The 18,934-nt window shown below is 50.6% G+C and overlaps 1 pseudogene; it reads right to left on the bottom strand.

The window, feature by feature from the left end:
- Window positions 1–2,052: 2,052 nt before the first annotated feature.
- The window catches only part of LOC149359638 (hepatocyte growth factor receptor-like), a 58,977-nt pseudogene continuing 42,095 nt past the window's right edge, over window positions 2,053–18,934 (bottom strand).

Here is an 18,934-nt window from a genome sequence, read left to right as displayed (position 1 = left end):
TCATCCCAAAGTTTAGGACGCTTATAGTCTTCAAAACACACACCATGAAATACTCAAGTCTTTTAGCTTTTCGTTTCTGCTGAAAGGCGACCAGTTCGGCTACGATTTTAACCTGTGAGATCGCGTTCACTAAAAAAATGTCATCCCACTGCTTGCTAAGCAGCTTTATTGTTCATTCTACGGGGCGGCAAAATATAACGGATTAAAATCATGGGGGAATGCAAGGTAGTCTATTACGCGCGTATGCAGCCCTTTTTATTTCGCTTTCGGAACTTCCGAGTTTATCTAATTTGCGCACCTACACGAGATCACTGTCCAAAAGAGGGCCTGGCGAGCACGACTCTTAATCACTTCCTTCTGGGTTAAAAAGAACCAACTTCCTGCAAACCAAACTGTGGTTTCAGAACCTTTGTCGGCCAGTTCCTTATCGGTATAGTAGCAGTCTACTTGCTCAGAGTGAGCACTGTACCTCAAGCGTTACTGTGTAACTGGCCGGGCCGGGCCCGGGCTGGGCTTCATTGCGGGATTCACGGGCCGGGCCGGGCTCTCTGGAGCGATAATTTAGCGGGCCTGGGCCGGGCTCGGGCTTCAAGTCTCGGGCCCGGGCCGGGCTCGGGCCCCAGATTGAGTCCCGTGCAGTGCTCTAATACGGATCGCAAACACAATGTGCCCGACGGGGCTTCACGGTTTGCCTAGCCGCACGCGCCACCGGCCACAAGCTCCCGGCCTTCGTTATTTTCAAGGAACAAACCGGGAAAATTCCAGCCAGGGTCTTCGCGAGCCTTCGCTACCAGGTGAGAATGATTCTTTTTTTTCAATGGGGCGAGGAATCACGATGTCGCTCAGTTCGTTCTATCAAAACGCTGATTTTTTTTTTCTTTTATTCGTAGCAAATGTTCGTCTCACCGCCACAAAAAATGGCTGGATGACATCAGAAAAGATGCAGGATTGGCTGTCAAGAATCGGGCTCAAACGTCGATGACGTGCGCCGCTTACTGGTACTGGACCAGGCGCCCACTCATAAAACAAACTGCCAAGAATGCTTTCGAGGAGCGCGTTACCGACGTGCTCTATGTGCCTGCGGGGTGCACGAGCATCCTGCAGCCGGCTGACGTCTAGTGGAACAAGCCTTTCAAGTCCACCCTACGGAGTTTGTGGGAAGAGTATATGCGCTAAGAAGAGAGGACGCCCAAAGGAAACCTGAAGAAGCCGTCGCGCCAGCATGCTCTTGATTTTGTTGCCGAGGCATGGGCTGCTGTACCTGAGGCGACTGTGGCACGCTCCTTCAAGGGATGCGGAATTACTAACGCACTCGATGGCTCGGAGGACGGCGACCTGCATGGCGGACTGGCAGACGTTGGGGCCGTGGCACCAGAAGACCGGGGTGCGCTTCAAGCGGAATGTTGTGAACTTTTTTTGCGACTGACTCGGAGGATTCTTTTGATGGTCTCGAGAGTAATCGACATAGCAATCTTTCGCTCAATAAAGTTCATGTTTCTAGAGCTAAATAAAATTTTAAATCCATGTGCACTGCGCTTTTTTTTTTCCTGGCGGGAAAATGTCGCCGCCATCTTGAATTTCGGCGCTGTTCCGGGATAGCAACCCCCCCCCCCCCCACCCTCCTCCCCTACTTTGCCAGTGATTTCGACTTGCTGGGGGGGGGGGGGGGGGGGGGGCGCTTGCTCGGAGTTTTGCGGTAATTATGCTTTCAAAGCTATGCGCATATGTAAAACTTGTCACACTGAGGTCGCATATTAATAGCTCATATTTTGTTTCGAACTCTCTTAACAAGAAGGACGAGGTTACGCTGGCTCCACACGGAATCAGGAAGTTATTCTAAGACCAACTGTCATAACAGTAGTCCTTATCATAGTCCTGCGTTAAATCGAGACGTGTTCTAGAGGCCAGTTTACTGTGCGATGTCAGTGCATGTAAAGAACCCCAGGTGATTGAAATTTCTGGAACCCTTCATTACGGCGTCCCTCATAGCCTGAGTCGCTTTGGGATGTTAAACCCCCATAAACCAAACCTATTTCTTACGAGTGAATTAGCTCATAAGACACTCTCGTGAACCTGAGGAAACTCTGTGCCACCTCCGTCGGCAGTGGAACTGACTGAAAGAAGGTACGATATGACTGGTGGCTCGGCAGCGTTGGTAAGGTCCAGACGTTTGCTGCTGACGTAATCGACGTCCAAGTTGGCTCTCTTTTCTCTTTCTCTCGTCTCAAGGGTGACAATTACGCTTGCTACTTCTGTGACGAGCTTCTTGAACGGAGGCTGCATTTTGGGGTTGTTGTGCCAACACTGCAGCATGATGCTGTACCTGTGTTTAAGGAAGGAGCAATTAGGGCAGTGTGGGCCGATATGCTATAAAATAGGGCATCAGGGTTGAATGCTTTCCATAAAAAAAAACAAAGAATAAAACTAACAGCTCCCTTGGACAGAAATCTGGTCTCTGCATTCGGCGCCCTCGCTTCAGGAAGTCGACAATTTCAAAATGGTCCACATCCGGATACGGCGTCACACCACGCGTTATCAGCTCCCAGAGCAGGACACCGTACGACCACTGGGAAAAATAACCACGTGAACTATTTAACACGTTTTCATAAAACTAAGTTTTAAAAAAATTTTGAAGATTTCTACGCTTGTGCTAAACCTAAGGAAGGTTGTTAATGAAGCAGCTGGTATGCCGCATCTTGTGCAAGACTCACGACATCCGTCTTGTGGCTGTAGATGCCTTTCTCCAAGCTCTCTGGAGCCATCCATTTTACCGGAAGCTTGGTCTTGTTATCGCTGCTGTAGTAGTCCTTCTCGTAGATGTCACGAGAAAGACCGAAGTCGGCCACACGTACGACGAAATCCTCGCTCAACCTGTAATCAGTTAGATAAGTGAATCCACTGCGTATGACACCGGCCGCATAAATCCGGACGAAAATGTCGCTCCACTCACATGCAGTTGCGAGCCGCAAGATCTCTGTGCACGAACCTTATATCGGCCAAGTACTTCATGCCTTCTGCCACGTGGATGCCAAATGTTATGAGCTGTTTCACTGTTGGTTGCTGGAGAATAGCGAATGCAAATATGGGAGATTTTTAAATGACCTTTGAAGGCTGATCTAAATCTGTCAGGTTGCGAGTAAATAAATGCTGTGAAAAAGATTTGCTGTTGTTGCGATTGATAAATATTTTTCTTGGCTGTCGAATTGCTCTACCGGCCTTCACTTGCACTGAAGATCAGGTTACACGCAGGCAAATAATCAATAGGTAAGTTGCAGATCTCATAAATATATGGACAGTTTATCTCGCCGAGCAGATTACACGTAAGGATGAAATGCATTGTATAGGAAAGGTGTAGAACATACTAAGACGTCTCATAGGTCCGCACTCGAGTCTTTGCCTCCGTCTTCAGTTTTCTAAGCTAGCAAGCGCGCTCGGCGTCATTCGCCACTTATATGTACCGACCTCCGTAACCAGTGCCGGATTACCGAAAAAAAGGATGTGGCGGCACCACGCGCTATGCAAAACACTGGGACCTTCGCCTCAGCCGGGCTCTGGCTTCGCCGCTCTGTCGACCGCCACGTCGACTCAATTACAATAGATGCGCAGTTGACTGCAGTCGTGCAGTCAACCCCGACTTTGACCTGGAATGTGTGCTAGGGTCAGCTCCTCTTCTTCAGCACGAGCCGGAGCTGGTCACGTGGGTGGTCACACGTACTCTAATTGCCGCCGCTTCTGTTTGTGGTGCTCGGAAGCGCGTTAAACATCTGTTGCTGAATTATTCAGGCTAATTTTGAACTGCCATATATCTCTCGCCCGCTCTCGAGGTCCAGAACGAACGCACGCAAGATAATGAAGACGACAACATCCAACGCATTGCGCGAAGAACTATCATTTACAAAATGCAGCGCGAGAGGTTCCGGTGATAGTCGATTCTGTATATACCATAATTTCCGGTATGCAGTCCGCACCCTGTGCATGGACCACGGGCCTCAGTTTTTGCTGAAAAAAAAAAACCAGATTGTCCGCACCCGTTACATAACCAGCAGGAGCAAGGTGTGCCACCATCGCATAGAATTATTTCTATATGCGCTGCGCAACTGCCACAACACTTGGTATCGACTAAAGGTTGGGAATTTCGTGCCCTATTCGGCGACATAAAAAAAATAAATACTGGATAGTACGCACCTACATGTATTGCACGAAGAGCAAATTTCCAACTTTTATACATGTATAGCTCGTGCACTTTATGCCGAAGGTTACGGTGCCGGAAGTTACTCGGCCATCAACGCAGCCTTTTGCGGGAAGTCTGAAGCAGCAAGACAGACGTCTTGAGTCTGATGGACCGCATTGTACTGAAAGTCCATTAGACACAGTTGGCTGCCAAGGGACACGACAACCATGATCTTTTACTTCTGTGCTGTGTTCTTGTGCGAACTCAAGCAACAACAACAAAAAAATAACAGCGATGCCCGAGTTGTTTAAGGCGTCGGGGAAACAAAACATTTTCTGTTCGCTGCACCTACGGTTGGAATGGTGCTGGGGGTCAGCTTTCTTTTTTTTTTTTTGCTGGATACCATTAGGACAAAAAGTTTCGGAATATTTTGAATGAGTACTGCTTCAGGTTCGCTCTCATGTGCGGCGTCAGGCTCGTCCACATGTAGACCTCAGTGTCCCTCGGTTTCCGAACGATGCTGGGAGATATGCTTTAAAACTTCTGGTGCTCTATATATGTAGAGAACCCTGAAGGCTCAAAGTGCCCATGCATGGTAACATATATTACCATGCACGGGCACTTTGGGCCTTCAGGGTTCTCGATATATATAGAGCACCAGAAGTTTTAAAGCATAGCTCCCAGCATCGTCCGGAAACCGAGGGACACTGAGGCCTAGTTGGTATTGTTTAGCCACTGTATTCTGTACGGTTTATGCCTGTCAGATCATCTGCTTTACTGTAGCAAAGCAGCAATTAAGTTGGGCGACTTGGAACTGGCTCATGATTGAAAGAATATTACAGTGTTAGTCCTTATCTTTGTTGTAGCGCCGTAACGTTCTTTCAATCACCTGCTTTACAATGACAGCAGCGCGCAGCCCTCGTTCAGCGGTCATCCATGATTTGGTGAGCTACGGCGGGCGCCCACATTACTTCACTATGGCTGCGGTGCCCCATTGTGCTTTCTGTTAACCACAGCGACGCGACGTAGGTCAGCTGGTGTTTATCAAGTAATCCGTTTTACAAACGAGCAGCGCGGATATGCCCATTTCTATGGTTATTCCTGATCTGGGACTCTCCATCTGGCGTCCTGTGTTGTCCGCCTGGGCTGCGGCATCGCGCGGCATCTGCACACAGCCTCCGCGGCGTCATGTAAGTTCCGCGCCACCCTTCATGACCAACCTAAGCTAGAAGTGGAGGGAAGGGCAAGAGAGAAAAGCATGCACTAAAGGGCTTGATTGGCAATTTTAGTGGCATGACAGCCATTGAAAATAGATAAGGTGATGGCTGAAAACAGGAGTACTATCAAGATCTCTTGATTTTTGAAAGGGAAGCCCTAAACTTTTAGTCATCCAGCATGTCCTGTGTTTTTATTGGCATATGAGCTCATCATTGAAGAGCGCGAACTGCTTGGTACCGAAGAATTCTGGCCTGGAGGGTGAGCTTACGTTCTGCTCGTCCCGTATGTAGGAGAGCAGGTCCCCGTGCTTCATGTATGGTGTGATCACCATGAGGCCGTCTCTCTCGTCCATGGTCAAGCCAATGAGGGGAAGCACGTTGGTGTGGTGGAATTCCTTCATGATGAGCGCCTCCGAGAGGAACGACTGGCTGTCATCGTCGCCACTCCGAGAGTCTGCAGAGTCCCGTTAGAGAGACGTAGAAAGGTAAGACTAGGGCATTCCAAGTGAATTTAGCATCTCTTTTGACACAAACAGAAATGAATTATTCATGCGGAAGTAAAATAAAGGCGCACAGCCCTATAGGCGTGGATGCAAGTTCATAAAGACGAAGATATCCAAAGCACAGCGTGATAGGCTGGCAGTATAACACGTGGGTGGAAAGGCTGCGCCGATGTCCGATTGGTCTAAAGCAGCAGCCAGTGAACCGCATTCGATACCCGCTTGAGGCCATCAGTACGGTAAGTTTTTTTTTTTTTCTGCTTTCTCGGAGGGTGATCACCCACAGACGGCGACCGTTTGTTTTTCGTTCGCATAAACATTCTAATACGAACGCATTAATACCGTCTTCCAGGTGGTAGGTACGGACTTCTGGCACGTCTCTGGTTCTTCTTGCACTGCTATCGCTCTGAAAGCACTGCATCTGAGTTGTATATGCAAAAAAAAAAAATGCATACTGCATGGCAAGCGCCTCTTTGCAAGGTGACAGAAGTACAAGTAAAATATGCTCCAAAGTTCAACTACTTAATTACAAATGGATCACCGCCCCTCATATTTTCTCCCTTAGCGTGGACCATACAGTGCGCAGGGTACATGGGTGTCACCGTACAGCCGAACGTTCAGCTCGAGCTTTGCGATGAATTTAAGTCACGACAAACAAATATAGCTGAGATGCAGTACGGTGCTTCACATAGAGCTTAGTCGGTGAATCAGCACGTTCCTGTTGCTTGGCCATACACAGCATCTGCACCGGTCTGTTGCTTATAACTCTTGCCGAGAAACGGGCGCCGACTGCATTAGTGTGCCAGCCTTGTTACGACATGTGGAACACTGAAGATGCTGCCGAGGATCTACGCGCAATCAAAATCACGCCTTATTTTTTGCAATGTCGTCAAATATTGAAGGAGCTTTTGATGAAAACTTGAAGAGCTGAAAGCGATTGATCAGAAACGCAAGAATTGTGAAGCATTTAACACGAGCATAGAAAAAGCACAATAATAACGACCGCCATGCTGAGTTGTCAGAACACTAGATGAGACGCCTTCTCGTGGTTCGTACAGCAAATACAAGTTATAGTAAAGTGAAATTTCTTATGACGCCACTAAAATGCAAATCTGCAAGTCACTTCCTTGTTGCTCTTTCACGAAAAAAACAAACAAAAAACATTGCACTCTTTTCGTAATTTACCCACCACGAGCCAACATAAATCTACTGTAGTGCTTAATTGTTCCTATTTTGGCAAAAACGGTTACAAAACAAGGATAGTGACATCTTTGCGTGCTGTTAAACACTGAATGCATCATTCTTAATCAGAGTTAAATGTACCTCACCTTAAAAACTGGACAATTTTCCCACTACGATCTGAAACTGCACTGAATGCTGCGCTAAACCAGGTCTTACAAGTCTACTCCAGATATTTGGAATGAGTTTCAACATTAATTTCATTAATCGACACATAGCTACTTAAAGTGAAGGGTTATATATACGCACTGTTGCGGAGAGTTTTCACAGCAACTTCCTGGTCTTCTTCTCTCCCTTCCACCTTCAAGGTACCGATGTAAACACAACCAAAGTGACCTTTTGGCGGAGGGAAAGATAATGCGAAAAACGTGAAGTTAACACTCGAAAGCGGCTTAAAGAAACTCTGAGCCAGATCTTGAGCTTTGCGCGGGAACAAATTCAGAGTAGACCACCCTGCATATAAAAACCAGTCTAGCCTAGGTCTACACTATGACTTCCAGAAAATCTAATGTGGTCTTGTCCACTTTATTCTTTGTCGAAAGGGCACTCAGGAATAAGCAACACAATTATTTTCTCAAGAATCCTGGACCAAGCTATTTGTTTATTTGGATGCTTTGAACCAGAAAGTAACACGTGGGAGATGCAGATTCTAATGGCCTTCCATCAAGTTACCTCGCCCACATCGTCGGGAGGTGTGAGCCAATTCATGAGGGATATAAGGGGAGCGACCAGATTGGCTTGCAGAGATGGCTGGCTATGCTGGCAGTCTCAAGGGCACATACATAGGAGAAGGGCCATTGGGTATGCTAGAGAAGTGTGTGCGGATGATTGTGAAGCGTTAGCCAAAATGGGGAATGTGAAGTGACTTTCGTTACAAGCCTTTAGTACAATGCGCTCGTGGCAGCTGTAGTCCGAGTTAAGTACTGCACTATACTAATGGTGACGTTTATGAATGAAACACGGATCTTGCTTTGTCTGCCACTGGTTGTTCGTCCGATAGTCACTGTACAAAGTCTTGCAAAATGTTCTTAATTGTAGAAACTCTGCCGAAATTATGCACAAGGTTATTTCCATTCAAAAAGAACCGTGGTTGCAGATGATGCTCACGCCTGCTCCGATATAACCGCGTTTATTCTGAACCTTGTTGTCTACTTCTGGCTGATCAAATGCATAGCTGTTTATTCGCTTTCCAGTGTTGGCTTAGTAAGAAACAGTTTCATAATGTTCGGGGTTGCATTTACTCTGACGTCACAGATTGGCGGCGTGTGTGGTGCGTCGGGGCGCGTGGCTCGCTAGCGTGCCGTCACTCAATAGCCCGCTGCCGTGGCAGAGATTGGTCGCCCGAAGCAGCACTCGGTAGAATTTCGCGACGATCGCTATGAAGGTGAGCGGAAATAAGAAGTACGTAGAGATGTGGAGCGAAACAGTCACCGGCAAGGTAACTCTGACGGGAGAGCTAGTGATGTCTGGACGATGAGACAATGGCGCCAAGATCAGAATGCGCGCGCCCCCGAGAAGCGGAAGCTACCTGACGCAAGAGACGGGCGAACCACGATGGTGTCACTAGGGTGTTCAATCGTCAATTTAGAGCCAGCGTGGTCCAGATTACGGGCTAAGTGTGCGAAAGAGTTTCAATGGGTTTACGAATTTGAGCTGTAGCCATCCGCTTAATCGCTTCATTCATCAGGAACAGCATAGTAAGACGTAGTTAAGCGACCGGCAGGCGCTGAAATTCACCGCATCTTGATGGTTACCAGGCGCTGTTTTCCTTTTTGTGCACTCAGTGTGCAGCCATCAGTATTACGGTAACTACCGCTGCTGCCACTGCTGAAAAAAAAAATGCACATGTGGTACCATGGGACAAATGGGTGAGGAAAGTAGGGTTCTTCTTGGCAACTATGACCGGATCCGGGCTTTGGTAGCGCTACTGCTACGTTAATGGTGCATGTCAGTAGAGAAACAGTACATAAGGTTCAGAGATATGTCGAATGCTAAATGCTGCATCCTGAATTTGGTGAACCTAAAGTCAAACCTCGATATAACGAACACGGATATTACGAATTATTGGCTATATCGAACTCTTCGTAAATATTTTTGATTAATTCATGCAATTTCTACTTTATATTGTCGCGAGTGGAAGAAAAAGACGAGGAGTGTTTGCCGCGCGCCGACGACGACGTTGCTGCTGGTGGACCTCCCTGTTTTTCTGTGCTCCCTGTCTTCACCCGTTCTCGCCGCCGGCCTGTACGTCAAGCCGTGACATTTGGTGGAGGTGCTGGGTAACGCATCTCATGCAGCGCACCCCGCCTCGTAGTTCGAGCCCCGTCCTAAGGCCTGGCCGTCGAGTTTTCTTGGAGGAGCCCTCGGCGGAAACTGAGACTCGCGCTAGCCGACGCCAGCAAGGCCAAGCGCCGGAATTCGGACTCTTGCCCGAGGGATCGCGGACATCTAGGACAGCCAACGTCACCATGGCGTCCCAGTCACAACAAACCGACCCCGCGATTGCATCGAGGATCGTCTACGTGCCTCTCACTCCAAGATCTGTCGTGCCGTTCCGTGGCGATGGCCTTGACGATGTTGAAGACTGGGTCCAAAACTATGAAAGAGTAGCGCGACATAACGGGTGGACTCCAGACCAATGCCTGCAAAACCTGTACTTCTCCCTGGAAGCCACAGCGAAGTATTGGTTTGAGAACCATGAGGCTTCGTTAACATCATGGGAGACGTGCAAGAGCGAACTGGTACGCACGTTCGCGAACCAGCACCGGCGACAGCAAGCTGAAGATCTGCTCCACGCTTGCATCCAGGGACCTACCGAAAGCGTCAGGAGCTTCGTCGAAGACGTGCTGCGTCTGAGTCCCCGCGCCGACCCGCGGGCTACTGAGGAGAAAAAGGTACGGGCGTTGATGAGGGGTGTCCGGAATGACATCTTTGGAGGCCTCATCCGCAATCCTCCGACCACAGTGGCCGGATTCGTCGCCGAAGCTACCAACATCGAGCAGGCATTGGCGACAAGAACCAGTCACTTTCAGAGACTGAGCGCCCTTCCTGTCGTCTCAAGTCTTGCCTCGTCTGACCTGGGCGGAGTTGGTCTCGCCGATGTTCGAGAAATAATTCGCGACGTCATCCGCGAGGAGCTGAAAAAGCTCTTCCCTACTCCTGAGCAGCCCGCCTCTGTCTCCATCGCGTCGGCCGTTCGCGAAGAACTGCGACATGCGCTGGCGCCAGAAGACGTCCCAATTGTAGCTGCAGCCGACCCACCAGCTCTGAGCTACGCCGCCGCAGTTCGTCGTCCTCCTCCCGCCCATCGCCAGGACCAGAGCGCTCCCGATTCCGGCCTTCGACGCCGTGAGTTCCTGCACTCGTCTGATGCACGCCTGGGACCGCCGAGACGCAGGAAGACCGACATCTGGAGGACTGCGGACCGGCGCCCACTGTGTTTTCACTGCGGTGAGCCTGATCACATGTATCGCTCCTGTCCATACCGCGAACTCGGCCTAAGGGGTTTTCACCGGGCCGATCCGTGCCCCCGCTACGGTGAGCAGCCCCGCGACATATAAGACTACCTTCGACGTTCTCCATCACCGGTTACAGCTGCTCCTCGCACCTCTCGGTCGCCACCACCTCGCCGCCCACCATCCCCTTCTCGCGGGTCTCGCCGTGAGAGCCTTTCGCCACTTCGGGAAAACTGAGTACGGCGACGCCTGGAGGTGGCGTTGCCGGAGTCGCACGAAGCAAAGAACCTCCGTCTACGTTAGTGTGTCCCAGCTCGACCGATGGTATCCTTGGAAACGCAAACCGTTTTGTAACCTCTAGCAATGTGAACATTCTGATCGACGGGCGCGACGTAACGGCGCTTGTGGACACCGGCGCTGATTACTCGGTCTTCAGCGGCAGTTTCTCTCGGCGTCTTCGCAAGGTTACCACCCAGTGGGACGGACCGCCCATATGTACCGCGGGCGGCCACATCGTAAACCCTGTTGGCAAGTGCACTGCCCGCGTCGAGATGCACGGTGAGACGTGCCCCGCCACTTTCGTGATATTGGAGAATTGCTCTAAAGATGTTATTCTGGGCATGGACTTTCTCCGTGAATATGGCGCCGTAATCGACATAGGGCAGAACAGGTTAACCCTCCGCGCACGTTCTTCATCGCCAGTACCGCCCCGGGCCACAGGCTTTGCGATGAAAGTTGATGCCGACCATGTCCACTTGCCGCCGTTGTCGACAGTTTTCCTGCCGGTCCGAGCCGATACAACAGCATGTGGAGAAGGCGTTCTGGAAGGCAGTGTCCAGATGTTACTTACGCGCGGCATTGGTGTTGCGCGAGGGGTCGCAAATGTTCAACGAGGGCGAGCCAACATCTTCGTGACCAACTTCAGGAACGAGCCGCAGCACCTGACGAAAGGGTCAGTAATAGCCCAAATGGAAGAGCTTAGCGACGTTCGTGAAGCAGTTGCGCTGCCTAAGGAGGCGGCCCCGCCCGGGTCACGAGACCCTACAACGTTGCCCCTGGATATCGATCCCAAACTTGAGCCTTCCCAAACACGCGAACTGCTCTCCCTTTTGCATCGGTACAACGACTGTTTCGCGACGACATCCCGAGTTAGACAGACGCCAGTCGCCAAGCATCGAATTATTGTCGACACCGCAACGCACCCGATTCGCCAACCGCCGTACCGCGTTTCCTTGAAGGAAAGGGAAACCATCCAGGAGCAAGTGCGCGAAATGATACGCGACGACGTCACCCAGCCATCCAACAGTCCGTGGTCCGCACCTGTAGTGCTGGTCAAGAAAAAAGACGGGACCCTTCGATTTTGCGTTGACTACCGGCGACTCAATAAGGTGACCAAGAAGGACGTGTATCCACTCCCACGCATCGACGACACCCTCGACCGTCTTCGTCATGCCCGCTATTTTTCGTCCATCGACTTGAAGAGTGGATACTGGCAAATTGAAGTGGATGAGCGCGACCGCGAGAAGACCGGATTTATAACCCCGGATGGCCTCTACGAGTTTAAGGTGATGCCTTTTGGCCTGTGTACAGCGCCCGCGACATTTCAACGAGTCATGGATACTGTGCTAGCCGGTCTGAAGTGGCAGACATGTGTCGTGTATCTAGATGACGTTGTCATCTTCTCAAGCACTTTCAGAGACCATCTGGTGCGTCTTGAAGCAGTTCTTCAAGCTCTTCTGAACGCCGGACTTACGCTCAAGCCTTCGAAGTGCCGCTTCGCATACAGTGAACTGAAGTTCCTTGGTCATATCGTCAGCCAAGTGGGTGTGAAGCCAGATCCCGAGAAAACGGCTGCCGTTGCATCCTTCCCTCCACCGTCGGACAAGAAGACCGTCAGAAGCTTTCTCGGTCTTCGCGCATACTTCAGGCGTTTCGTTCGAAACTTGCCCAGATCGCGGCGCCACTTTACCGCCTTACGAAGGATAGCGTTGTCTTTGAGTGGAACGAGGAGCAACAATTAGAATTCCGCCAATTAAAACACGCCCTTGCAACATCCCCCATACTAGGCCATTTTGATCAAGACGCCGACACTGAACTCCACACGGACGCCAGAAACAAAGGACTAGGAGCAGTGCTTGTGCAATTCCAGGATGGCGCTGAGAGGGTTATTGCGTATGCCAGCCGAGCTCTTTCGCAGGCGGAGGGCAATTACTCGACAACTGAAAAAGAGTGCCTCGCTGTCATCTGGGCCATCACCAAATTCCGGCCCTATCTGTACGGTCGCCCTTTTCGTGTCGTCACCGACCACCATTCGCTGTGCTGGCTCGCCAATATTAAGGATCCTGCAGGCCGCCTTGCTCGGTGGAGCCTTCGGCTACAGGAGTACGACGTCACCATCACCTACAAGTCCGGCCGCAAACATCATGATGCTGACTGCTTGTCTCGAGCCCCTGTGGAGCCGGCACCGGGAGGCGAAAATGACGAAGAGGACGGCTTTCTTGGGGCATTGGACACAGCAGATATGGCTGCTCGGCAACGCAGTGATCCTCAGATTGGTCAGCTGATGGCGCACTTGGAAGGCCACGAAGCTGCGGTGCCTCGCGTTTTCCAGCGCATGCTGCCGACGTTCAAGATAATGCACGGCGTATTGTAGAAGCAGAACTTCGACAGCAGCCCGAGGTCGTGGCTCCTTGTTGTGCCGGAGGACCTGCGCTCCGAGGTCGCCCAAGCTTGCCACGACGATCCTACAGCTGGTCACCTTGGCTACAGCCGAACGCTTTCACGTATTCGAGAACGGTACTACTGGCCGACACTTCCTAAGTACGTGCGTCACTACGTAAGAACTTGTCGAGAGTGTCAAAGGCGCAAAACACCACCCATACGACCAGCTGGTCTTCTCCAACCACTCGAACCACCGCTTGTTCCGTTCCACACCGTCGGAATGGATTTTCTTGGTCCATTTCCGACGTCGCAGTCGGGCAACAGGTACATTATTATAGCGACGGACTACCTAACGCGATAGCACTTCCGTCTGCGACAGCTGTTGAGGCAGCCAAATTTTTTATTGAGTGCATTGTGCTCCGTCACGGTGCCCCTGCCGTTTTTATCACTGACCGGGGTGCCGCGTTTCTGGCCAAGCTCACACAGGAGATCCTCCGTCTCAGCTGCACCAGCCACCGCCGAACTACTGCGTACCATCCGCAAACGAATGGGCTGACGGAGCGGCTGAACAAGACCATGGCCGACATGATCGCCATGTACGTGGATGTCGCCCATCGCAGTTGGGACTCGGTACTGCCCTACGTTACATTCGCTTATAATACCGCTGTCCAGGAGACGGGGGGGGGGGGGGGGGGGGAATCTGACTGTGCAGCCTGCTCGTGGCCCCCCCCCCCGCCACCGGATACGGGCCGGTGTAGTTTCGGCTACTAGGCTTTGTTTCGGTGCAATGCCAGCAGTGGGGATGGGATGGCCGGGACCCATCCTATGGGGATGCAAACCCCCAATGGGAGTGGCAGCGACTCCCAGACGACTGTGAGGGCCAGTCGTGCACGTGAGGTCCGATGCCTGAGCGGAGGCAGGATTGGGTTTATACTCAGGTTGGACCCACGAAATCCAGCCCGGAAGGCATGTCAAAACGCCAAAAGGTTTTCAAATACATGCTACCTTCCTCTGCGCGCGGGGGCGTGCAAGTCTGGCTACCGACGCGTCGGTTTCTGGTTACGGAGAAACCAGGTCCGCGCGGGGGTTCATAGTGGCCAGGCTCTGAGGACCGCCGCCTCGGGGAAGCGGCCTTACGGTCGGCCGCAGGCTTAACCGCCTGCGGGATGCCGGGGGATGAGAGCCTAGTACTTCCTCGTAAGAGTCTGGCGAAAACCGAAGATGTGTGGAGTACCGGTGGAGTAGGCCCGGGTCATCCCATCCTAAGCCACGTTCTTGGTTAGTGGCCCGGTCGCCCAGCCTTGAACACTCTCTCCTCAGTAGGAGAAGAGCAAGCTAGGAGAGGAAATAAGTGCATGGATGGTTGGAGGAAGCACAGATGTGTCCCCCCGGAGCGACCAGTTCTGAGGCCGCGAGGCCGTTGACGTTCTGGACCTCTACTGGCCGGGACTATCACACATACTTCCGGAGTCTGAAAAACCGCGAAAAACCTTCGACGGCTAGTAGCCGGCAGGTGGGAAAAGCCCTCTAGCGAGCGAAGAGGAGTCCCAGGTAGCTACTGACCCCGTGTTAGGTTTTCCTGTCTCCGACGGTCGGAGCCCGTTGCGTTTGGTGGGTGGTCGGGCATCCCGTGAGTGGGGCCGCACCATTGGGCAATCTCGATGCTCTCCCTGCCCTGGCCAGGCAGGCCAGTAATGGAGTCGAGATAATTGAAGGATCAGAGCAAAAAACTCGCTGTCCCCATTCCCTTCCCACGTCCCATTTCCCTTTCCGCTACTTCCCAGGGAAGGTCAGGGGAGCCTCCCCGGGCCCGCTCTCTCGGCTGTGGGTCGCTACAGTAGCTTTTCCCTTTTATTTTACTTTTCCACCTACGGGTGGTCAAATTACAACTTGCCTACGGGCCTCCTCTTTTATTTTTCAATTGGGTTAAGCCTGTTGTGTGTAAGCGGTGCAGGCAGGGGCCTATTATTTTTATTTACTTTTTGGTTGCCCCAACCTATTCAATGTCCAGGAGACGACCGGTATGACCCCTTTCCAGCTGGTCCACGGCAGACAGGTCACCACGATGCTTGATGCTATGCTACCGCACGAGCCGCCTGTCGACGTAGACGATGGTGCCCGAATAGTATGCGAGCGCGCGGAAGAAGCTCGGCGACTCGCTAGACTCCGCATCCAACACCAACAGCATGCCGACGCTCGTCGGTACGATCTCCGTCGACGCGACGTACATTTTTACCCTGGAGACAAGGTCTGGGTGTGGACGCCAGTACGCCGTCGAGGTCTCTCCGACAAACTCATAAAGCGGTACTTTGGCCCGTATACAGTTCTTCGCCGCATCGGTGAACTTAACTACGAGGTGCTGCCCGAAGGAACACGACCGTCATCACGTCGTTCACCCCGCCCTGAAATTGTGCACGTAGTGCGGCTTAAGCCGTATTACGCGCGATGATCGTCTGCCCCGACCTGATTTTCCCACCTCCTTCTACACTGGCCAGCAGGAGTTTTTGTGCGCATGTGCGGTTTTCCGCCCTGTGCCTTTGTTTTCGTGTTAGCATCGGGACGATGCTTCTTTATAGGGGGAGGTAGTGTCGCGAGTGGAAGAAAAAGACGAGGAGTGTTTGCCGCGCGCCGACGACGACGTTGCTGCTGGTGGACCTCCCTGTTTTTCTGTGCTCCCTGTCTTCACCTGTTCTCGCCGCCGGCCTGTATGTCAAGCCGTGACAATATATCGAACGCGGTTGACCCATGAAACGGGTATATCGAACTCCCCGGCGCCAAACTGCCCGTTCGGATGGCAGGCGGCAGGCTTCGCCGCACTGCACAAGTGACTGGTAGTGATGCGGCACGCGTTCGCACCAAGGTTTTCACTTTAATCTCGCTCTCGCCAACAGCGGCGTGTAGGGTTGCAGTCCGGTAGTCAGCACGCGTTCACGCCTCTGGCGTCTGTCGACAGCGCCATGGAAGCAGCACCGGTGGTTGTGAGCTTGCAGTAACAATCCTGCGCTCATGTCGGCTGTCGCGGAGGTGGTGAAAACGGCGACAGCTTTTGCTTTGACGTACCGCTTTCTACGCGACACAACTGTAACGCGGAGAAGCCACAGTAGCCGGCGCTTACCTGCGCTTGTGGTGCTGTGCGAGGGAGCCAACCTAACTGGCGGTCTTCCTAATAGCCGCGAGCGTCTTCGAAACGCCACCAATACCTGGGAAAACATCTATCCGCTTCTCTTGTAAGGATCGCCAGAATTTCTGTCCTTTCAATGACTAAATTGCGCCGTTATTGCGCTTGTTTTGGACGAAATGTTATGTTACGAATTTCGGCTATAGCAAACTGTTTTACGATTTTTTACTAGTTCGCTATAACGAGGTTTCACTTATTTCTGCACTAGACGAAATGCTCTCCACACAGCATCATTGGCAAGCGCTGTGCTCACCCCGAGGCGCTCCATAGGCGTGGTACATATATTGTTGTCTTATAGCCCCTTTTCACATATCTTCAGGGTAAAAGGGCAGCAATATGTAATGGGATGCAGCTGGCCATGAATTCCTATGCTTTGCTGTGCCACATCCGTCAGGTTGATTTCATTTCTTGTACACTGAATATCATAATCAAATACAGGAGTGAGATCTGATGCGGGAAATCTTGCACAAATCACAATAAATGTTAAATTAGGTTGTACACTGTGAAACCAGCGCACGTGAGCATTAATGCTAAAGGAAATACACAGGAATGAATAAGCAATCAAGAACAGTGCATTCCAGTAAAAGGGAATCCACGAAGAAACCTAAGTTTCGTATTGGGGATGTCGAAAGGGGGGAATGAGGATCCTGTTTTAGCGGAATATTACATTCGGTGCCCGCTTAGCGGTGCACATGCGAAGTTTTAAACCACCGTCATAAAGCAACGCTTTCTAAATAGAGCGTTATACGCCATTTTAATACTCTGCACCTTATGCCTCTAATTTCACGGGTATCATAATTCTTTCTTTATACTTAGTATCGTGAGTAATGACTAAATTTATCTGTTTAAGGTACCTTGACCGATGACCGGACCCAGTTGCAAGAGCTCTCTCTTGAAGAGAAGCTTTTCGGCTTCAAGTATGGCTTTAGTTTCCTCATCAATTTCAAAAGCAGGTTCTATTTGAGGCTGCTGGGCGGCAGAGTTGCTTGCTTGCAGGGAATCTGTGGGAAAGGAGAATGAAAAAGACTGAGCAACTTTCATCTGGCACCAACGAGAGTACTTTAGGCCTGGCTCACTAGGTCCTACTGGTCACCTAGAAGGTTCCAGGCGTTCCGTGAGGAAAGAATGGGCAAATGGAAAGCGTTCGTTCAGAATAGTTACGAGGCAGGAATGGCCTCCAGGTTAGCTTCTAGGTTTCCGCCCAGCGGGCAGTTTACTACTGGTAAGATGCAACTATTATACACTCTCCTATTGAGGGATATATTGGTAGCCTGTTAATGACCTAAGACTACCTGCCAAATGCAGTTCACCTCGTTCTTATCCTCCTAACTACTTCACTATCGTGGCCTGGGCCACTATTGTGGTCTCGAGTTAGGGACTGAAGTCCTTAACTGCCCTTAGCAGACTTGTACATTGCCTGAGTTTTTTTGTCAGTAATCAGTTTATAAACATTAATATTTATCTCCAGCCTAGATCCGTCCACTAGACGTCCCTTAAAATAATTAGCCGGGCAATGTCACCAGTGAATAGACTACTAATGTATTCTTTTATTAACTTTTATAGTGAACCCTTTCCTGTCCAGTTCTCTGAATGGCTCGTATGAAAACGGGAACGGGATGCATATCAGTGGGAGATTGTGATTTCCTGCCTGCCGCCTTTCCTGATTTGGATTTTATTGCTTTCGTTGTGGATGACTGTGGTCGGTGTGCAGTCCCGATAGATATTTCCCAACAATATTGTATGTGCCCTGTCTACACACTGGTTCCGTAGTATCTGCATAACTGCTTGTGCTCCAACTAAATGGTTTCTCGTAAGCTATATGCAGACTATATATAAAATGTTTTCTTCACATTTTTACATCGCTTGTTTGATGGTTCATAAATGGTGCACTGTTGAGTATCCTTTACGGAAGCCAACCTAGAACCTTTGCTGTCTGGAGTCTAAGCATGCCCTGATTCTATTAGCGATTATCTTAGTAAATTGGTCTCTAATATTTCAGAGCCTTGATACCTCTTTCTTATGGATTAGTATAAGGCTAGTGTTCTTCCAAGCAGGTGGTATGAGCGATGCCGTGAGGCAGTGCGTATTCAGGCTGCGAACTTTTTGTAGCACAGTTTCATCGTCTTTAACAAATTTGCCCTTCGTTGATCGCCACCTGTGGGCTGTTTGATTTGAATTGAATTGCCTGTAAGCCATTTTTGACTTCCTCTTTCGTTACTGGCAGGATATCCAGTACCTCGACACCTTTGCCTTTGTCATTAGCGCCGGGGTATCCGGCTATTGTGAAAACCTGTGTAGGATTCCTCGGTGACCTTGCTTATCTTTTACATGTTCGTAAAGACATTTCGAATTCCCTCCTTGTTTCTTAGAGCGTAAGTGACTCGAGCCTTCATTTATATTGACCGATCATCTATTTTTTTAATGCGGAATAATTAGATGGCTCATATCGACACGAAAACTCGATGTCCTCCAAAGAGCGGCAGCTTTACAAAGCTCGCGATTGGTCGAAACGA

Source organism: Amblyomma mixtum, chromosome 2 (assembly GCF_055824585.1).
Source record: "Amblyomma mixtum isolate Tamu chromosome 2, ASM5582458v1, whole genome shotgun sequence".
In the NCBI taxonomy this organism is placed as follows: Eukaryota; Metazoa; Arthropoda; class Arachnida; order Ixodida; family Ixodidae; genus Amblyomma; species Amblyomma mixtum.
This window is presented reverse-complemented; position numbering and strand designations above follow the sequence as displayed.